This window comes from Papilio polytes, unplaced genomic scaffold (assembly GCF_000836215.1).
Source record: "Papilio polytes unplaced genomic scaffold, Ppol_1.0 DF824225.1, whole genome shotgun sequence".
Taxonomy (NCBI): domain Eukaryota; kingdom Metazoa; phylum Arthropoda; class Insecta; order Lepidoptera; family Papilionidae; genus Papilio; species Papilio polytes.
Window position 1 is genome coordinate 1,366,620 of NW_013524979.1, and position 7,747 is coordinate 1,374,366.

The following is a 7,747-nucleotide window of genomic DNA, read 5'->3' on the forward strand; positions in this document are numbered from 1 at the left end:
TCACGCCATTAAACTTAGGAGGTAAATATTTTGGATAAATAGCCTAATGTGGGAAAGAGACCATAAGTTGCTGCCAACATAAGGAAGCAAGATTACCAAGTCATGTCATGTCATTTTGACATTTGCAATTGACAATTTGACACATGTAGGCAATAAAACAATTTTATACTGATGAAATCGCACGTGAACAGCTAGTACTTAATACAATGAAGCGTAAACACACACTACTTTGTGGCGTAAGACGTCAGCAATCACAGCATACTTTTGAATAATTCTTTCTTTAATAAAAAGCCCTACACTTACGTAACGCTTTAGGCTATATATTTTAACGCTGTGAAACTTAGAGGGTAAATAAATTGGATAAAAAACCTAATGTGTGATGTGTAGACAAAGCAGCGTGTGTTTACGCTTTATTATATTAATATAGATACACCATAACTTAACCAGCAAACGGCCGTCGGAATTTGCCAAAATAGTGAAGTGCAATCCAAAGACACCAAAATTCGCAAACAATTTCAATCAATTGAGTCATCCACGAATTGGATAAAAATAAAAATACACAAATGAAATGGGCTCAGTGAATTTGCTATGGATTCGAAAATCCCTTGGGATTACAACAGTCAGATATCGATTAGTCTATTTCTGTTGACGTCGCATAGTAGGATGTTTTTTTAGATATATTTACTGTGTATTTATACGGGTTCTACCACTGTTAACATATGTTCTCTTATACTACAAGATGATTTTGTAGCCTAAAGCCTTAACATATTGTATTATTTTGTTTCTGTTTGTTAGATTTTTTCAATAGAAATAAAATAGAACCTCATGTTGAATGACATATAAAATTTTCCAATGTATTTTGTAAAGCTAAAGAAATTCCATTTGAAGTAACAAAGTTGTTTATTCCTGTTAAGAGGGAAGTTTTTAAGTGCAAAACTTTTGAATGCGAACACAATAACTTCTGAAACAATAATAAGAGATATCAGTGAAGTTTTCAAATAAAATTCAATACACTACATTGTGGGATACAAAGTTTTGTTCAATTTAATTTAAGTAATTGTTTATTTGAGTTACGTAGTTTAGTTGTAAAAGCCAAAACATTATAACAATATGTGCTGTAGCGTTACGATTGAATGTGGATGGCTACATAGCCCACCACCACCCATGGCCCACCGACCCTCGGGTCATACTGGCCGAATCGCGGGGGTGGCGCGCGGTTTGGTCGGTTTCGGCTCCGCACGCACCTTCTTGACTCTTTACAAGTTATTTCGTCTGTTCCTTGGTGTTGAGTCACACAATGTGGATGGCTACAAGGTAGAGGAAGACCGAAGAAAGTATGGTAAGGAGTGGATTCAGATATGACGGCTGATGGAGATGTATGGAAGAGCAGAACATACTGTGCCGACCCTCCGTAAGGGATAAGGGCAAGTTGATGACGTTTATTTCAGTTACGTTAACTTCTGTAATAAAATGTATGTTATTTTTATGAAATTAAGTACAATTTCCCATTTAGATTGCTTTTCTACACTAACATAATAAAGCGTACACACACACTTCTTTGTTGCCTAAGATGTCAACAATTATATATCTTTGAATAATTCTTTCTTTAATAAAAAGCACTACACTTACGTCACGCTTTAGGCTATATATTTTCACACTATTAAACTTAGGGGGTAAACATTTTGGATAAAAACCTAATGTGGGAAAGAGACCATAAGTTGCTGCCAATATCAAGGAAGCAAGGTTGCCAAGGTTTGTTAAGTCATGTAATTTTGACATTTGCAATTGATAATTTGACACATGTAAACAATAAAATAAAATTTTCATAATTCTATGCGGATGAAGTCGCACAGGAATAGCTAGTATGTTATAAAAAGTTTTTGTTTGTCTATTTAAAAATGTAGAATATTAGTTACTTTCAGATTCTAACTTTTGTGTGAGCCTCCGTCCACGCAGAATTAAAAAAAACTTAGTAAACAGACTACATGTTCTTCTAAACTATATTCTACATCTGTGATAAATTTAATTGAAATCTAATCAGCAGTTTATGCTACAAACTCTAACAAACATCCATCCATCTGAACTTTCGCATTTATAACATTAGTAAGCATACCTTTCAAGATACTTTTACGTATAAGTTATTGCTATTAATATACTCAATGGGAAGTTGTTTAAAAAATTGTTTTAATATTTATAATCTGTAGAGTAATTAATGCGGGATCCTGTATTAATCGTCAGATGATTTAAATATGAGTACACATTTATACAGATTTAAAGCTTTCCAGTATCCATTCCGTGTTGGCATATAACAAAATCGCTTGGAAATAAATATTTATTGAGATTATAAGCTTTTATAATTAAAGGAAACATATTTTTAATGTATTCATTCTATTGGATATTTTATAAATACTATTATAGATTTTTGTTAATTTACTAATATTTCTTGTACCATTCCAAATACATAACTTTCGACCACGTGACCCTGAGACTTTTTTACATTATAAGGTGGCAAACGAGCAAGCGGCCACCTGAATCCACCGAAACGGAAAGCGACCGCTATCCATAAACATCCGGATGGAGGAGGAGACGCATAGGAAGGGGACATGTCCCCTACTGTCAAATGCACTTTCCTTCCTATCCTTTCGTCTTAAGAAAAGGGTGGAAAGGGAAAGGATTAAAATTAGGCCTCCGGTACCACACTCGTCAGACGAAACGCGGAATTGCTTCCACTGCACGCCTGTTTTCTGTGTGGTCGTGGTATTACACCGGGTGACCCGCCCCATTGCGAAGATGTTAAAGCGGGCTCTACCACTGTTGACGAAGATGTTAAAGCGGGCTGTACCGCTCTACCACTTGACGCTATTTTTTATTATAATAGTATAGACTATTACTAAATACACAAACTTTGATGCGATGTATGAGGTGACAGTAATTGTAAAAAAATATTTGAATAAAATCTTGTCTATAATCTAAATTGCAAATGTATAAAAACAAGCTGCCATTTGAAGGGATTTCTGGATTAATTTGACTGTCGAAATTGAGAATTAATTCAGTAACTGTCCGGTGTAATATTGGCGACTGTATAATCTCGCTGTGCGGATTAAAATATCAATTTGACTGAATAATAATAATTCCTTAATCTCTTTCGGATGTTTTATAAATATTTACATTTTAATTTACTGCATTGGTTTTTACGTATTTATTTTATGAGCGCGCACACCTTTGAGTAAACTATCGCACAACTGTTTAGTCTTGCTTTGATTTCAATGAGCTTATAAGGAGCGGACAGTACTCTATTTTTAGTGGTAGTGCCTGCTTTAACATCTTCGCACGAATGGGCCGGCTCGCCTGGTGTAATACCACAACCACACAGAAGACGGGCGTGAAATGGAAGCAATTCCGTGTTTCGTCTGAGGAGTGTGGGGCTAGAGGCCTAATTTAAGTCCCTTTCTCTTTACCACCCTTTTCTTATAAGGAGAGAATGGGAAGGGGAAGTGGATTTGACGGTGAAGGACATACATAGGAAGAGGAATAATCCTCTTTATGTCCGTATCCTCCGTCAGACAAGGGTAGGCAACGTATCTGCGATCGAGGATGTCCATGGGCAGCGGTCGCTTCGCCATTTTGTCGGATTCAACTGGCTGCTTGCTCGTTTGCCACCTTATGTTATAAAAAAAATGTGCAACAATCGACAATCGCACAACCGTTGTGCGATAGTTTAGTCAAAGGTGCCTGATCTAAATGTTCGTTTTTGATCTGCGTGGATTTTATGTTTGCGAATACTACTGACATGCTTTTAGTCATACGTTATACCATTAGTGATTTATGCATGTGGCTGAACTTTAGCTCTGGAAATTTGAATTTGCAGTTATTTGATAATACATCAGACAGAGATATTCTAAACATATATAGAGGAATCATCGAATCGATGTTCGATAAATTTTATTTTAACCGAATATCGATAGTTTATAGTTGTTCCCTAGGCATGTTCGTCACTACGATACCTGTCTATTAAGTACGGCGTTTGCGTTCATACAACTTTAATTCGATACTTCACATGCTAAATTATCTTATTTAGACAAACTATAGTGTATTTAATAGCAAAAGATGGAGCTTATTATTATTTTGTATAATGTTTTATTATATGTCATAAGAACACGAGGTGGCAATAAACTAGACAACTGATATAGTACCTTTCAGAGAAAGTACTAGTATTTTTTTTATTTCATTGTGCCTTGTCTATGTCTATACTAATATTATATTATTTTTTAATGTCTTAGACAACAGACTACCTTTTATTTAAAGAGAATGTATTCATTTCAAACTGTCAAAATAACCTAAAATAAAATAGAACAGGCGAAATGCATATCGCATTTTTTTGGCAAACATAAGCCTAGTTGAATAACACTAGCGAAAAGATTTCGTAACGCATATGTTTATGCGGAACTCTACGGGTAGCGGTAACATCGATATTTAGGCGAATTAACTTTATAATCAATCATAGAAAATAGCTGATATTTGAACTAAAATGGGTTGCGAATATAATTCCTTGACTGCAATTCACAATGTGTAATGGAGTGACGTACGACACGAGGCGTATGTTACTCTCAAAGGATTCCCGTATCGTTTGCCAACACAATTAACTTTATCGGTCAGTCACAATTAGACTGGATCCAATTAATGAGTTGTTTACGTTAGTGGCAGTTAAGTGGCAAGTCTATTCGGAGATAAAAGGAATCCCCGAGCATTTACATGCAACCGGACTTTTAAGCTTTTAATATTAAGAGTTTTTTGTTAATTTACTAGTATTTTTTAACCATTCCAACTAAGCTAGGCTTGTGTTAAGATGTGACTATAGTCGAATTGCGGGAATCGAACCCAACCGCAAGATCGGTAGTCCATACCCCAAATCATTAGGCTATTGGCGTTTCATACAATTTTTTTAAACTACCTTCACAATGTTGGTTAAAAATTTTACAGTGGTAGAGCCCGCTTTAAGATCTTCGCACGCATTGGCCGGCTTGCCCGGTGTAATACCACGATCACACAGAAAACAGGCGTGAAATGGAAGCAATTCCATATTTCGTCTGACGAGTGTAGTGCCGGAGGCTTAATAACAGTCTCTTTCTCTTACCACTCTTTTCTAATAACAAAAGGATAGGAAGGGAAAGTGGATTTGACGGTGGAAGAGACGCATGGTAAGGGGAAATATCCTCTTTATATGCGTTTCTCTTTCCGTGAATTAAGGGTAAGCCACGCATCTGTGCGTGGATATCTATAGGCAGTGGTCTCTTCGCTGTTCTGGCGGATACAGGCGGCCGCTTGGTCGTTTGCCAACCTATATTATAAAAAAAACACTGTATACCATAACTGCAAGTTACAAATACTTCTCATTACACGAACTGGACGAACTCTAGAGAATTTTGCAAAGAGAAATTTAAATAAAGCAATTCTCTACTGAATACCACACGAATATTTTGCATTGTACAGTTTGAAACTACGAGTATTACACGAGAGTGAAATGTAGGAAACTTCAACCGATGTTCATTATGGATATTTGCATTTTTATATTCAAAAGCGCTTACGTAAAGTTTTTTTAACAGATGTACATTTGAAATATATGTACATATTTTCTATCAAGTATACATATTCCTTGAAAAAAAAGGTAGTAAAATAATCTTACATAGATTTTTTTTGCAGTGAAAGCTCGCCTTAAATGAGATCTTACTAACATTATAAATGTGTATGTTTGGATGGATGTTTGTTAGAGTTTGTACTCTAAATTGCTAAAAAGATCTCGATAAAATCTGGCATAGATATAGAGGAGAGTCTGGAAGATCACATAAGCTACTTACTTTTGTTTTTTTTTTTAAATTCTATGCATACGGAGTTTAAAGCCAGCATATTTATTATTGTATACAATTAATAAATATACAGATTTAGTGCGTATGTATTCATTACTTATATTAAAAATGTGATTTTTAAAACTGTCTGTCTGCACGTATTTTTCTGTATTTTTAAGGGACTTTTACTAGGACTTGTGTGAGAGAAACTTATTTTATCATGCTAAGTCAAGAACAGCTAGGACACAAGTAAAATAATAAACAGAATATTATTGAAATCTTTTATTAAATTGATAATTCTTTAGGTTAGAGGTTTATTAACTTAAAAATAATATTAGCACATATAACTTGTATCTTCTAATCCCTCATTGGATTAATTATTGATTACTGCGTCCTCTTACGCCTTCTGGAAATTTTCGTTTAAGTCATATCTTGTTTTGTTAATAGTAACAAATTTTCTTAGACCGAGCACATCTTTGATTAAACTATCGCAAAACTGGTGCACGATTGTCGATTGTTTTGCTGCCAATTCAACTATTTAGTTGCTCAAATAAAAATCGAATAGTGTGCGCATTCCACTCCATATAAGCTCAAAGCAATCAAAGCGAGACTAAAAAGTTGTGCGATAGTTTAGTTTAAGATGTGGGTGCGCTCTTACTGTTTACGATCTTCATTTGTCATACCTTGAATTTACGAGTTGCTTCAAAGATGTTTATCAGCTGATTTCCATCGTCAACTAGCCGACGAAATCTTGGTACATTTTGTTCGAATAATTTTGGTTCATAAGAAACATCGTCTGTATCGAAAACAGTAATGTATTGTCCATCATCTGATTTATAATATGAACTCCCATAATCTTGTTTAAATTTCTGCCCAATAACACTAGTTATAATTATAAATATTATTGTTAGTTTGTACATTTTCTTAAGATGGATTTGTTTAACTGAATATTGTCAACAGAACGATAATTATTTCAAGATAAACTGTACTTTGATCGCTATTGAACTGTGATGTAGAATATATTTGACTAGAAGTGATTATTCAGTAAAAGTTTACAGAAAACATAACCTCAAAATTTTCACGGACAAGAATGAACACATATTTTAACGTCTGTAAATTTTTTTTTCCCTTTAGCACTTGACTTGTAACTAAAGGTCTTGGGTTCGAATACCATTGTACCAATGTGATTTTTCGAATTTTCATATGTACATAATTTACCTGACGTTCTTACGGTGAAGGAAAATATTGTGATGTAACCTGCACATATCGGCGAAGAAATTTAAAGATATGAGTGAAGTCACCCGCAGTGGGCCAACGTGGATGACTATGGCCTAGTCACCCCTTACTTAGGAAAGGCTCCGAGCCCTTCGGTGGGGACGTATAGTAAGCTGGTGATTATGATGACGATGCTAACCATTGTGACACATCTAGTGCAAAGCTTGGTCCATGTGAGGATTGATTAAGAAAAGTCCCGCGACTACTTATTGCATCGTTAAATTTGACCTCAGGTCACACATGTTTTGATAAACTATATGTACTTTTGACTTCATGAATCACGTGTCCGTTTATATTTTATTATCATTGTATTTTTATTGTTGTTAATTAATACGTGATGATTAATTTTCTATTTCAACTCACCGTTTAATAGGTAATTTAAATCTCACCATCGTGTTTTAAAACAACAGTTACGCCATCTAGTTCTATTGTTTGAAACTAATTTGATCAACGTGCTAAAGGAACTGTATTTGAAATTTGAGACCGGAATTTGAGAAGGTGTGCACCTTTGAATAAAATAACTGTTTGAGATTTTCGCAGTCCATTCAATAAACTCATAGGAATCAAAGCGCGACCAAACAGTTCTGCATTAGTTTAGTCAAAGGATTTTTATATCTATTGAATGTTAA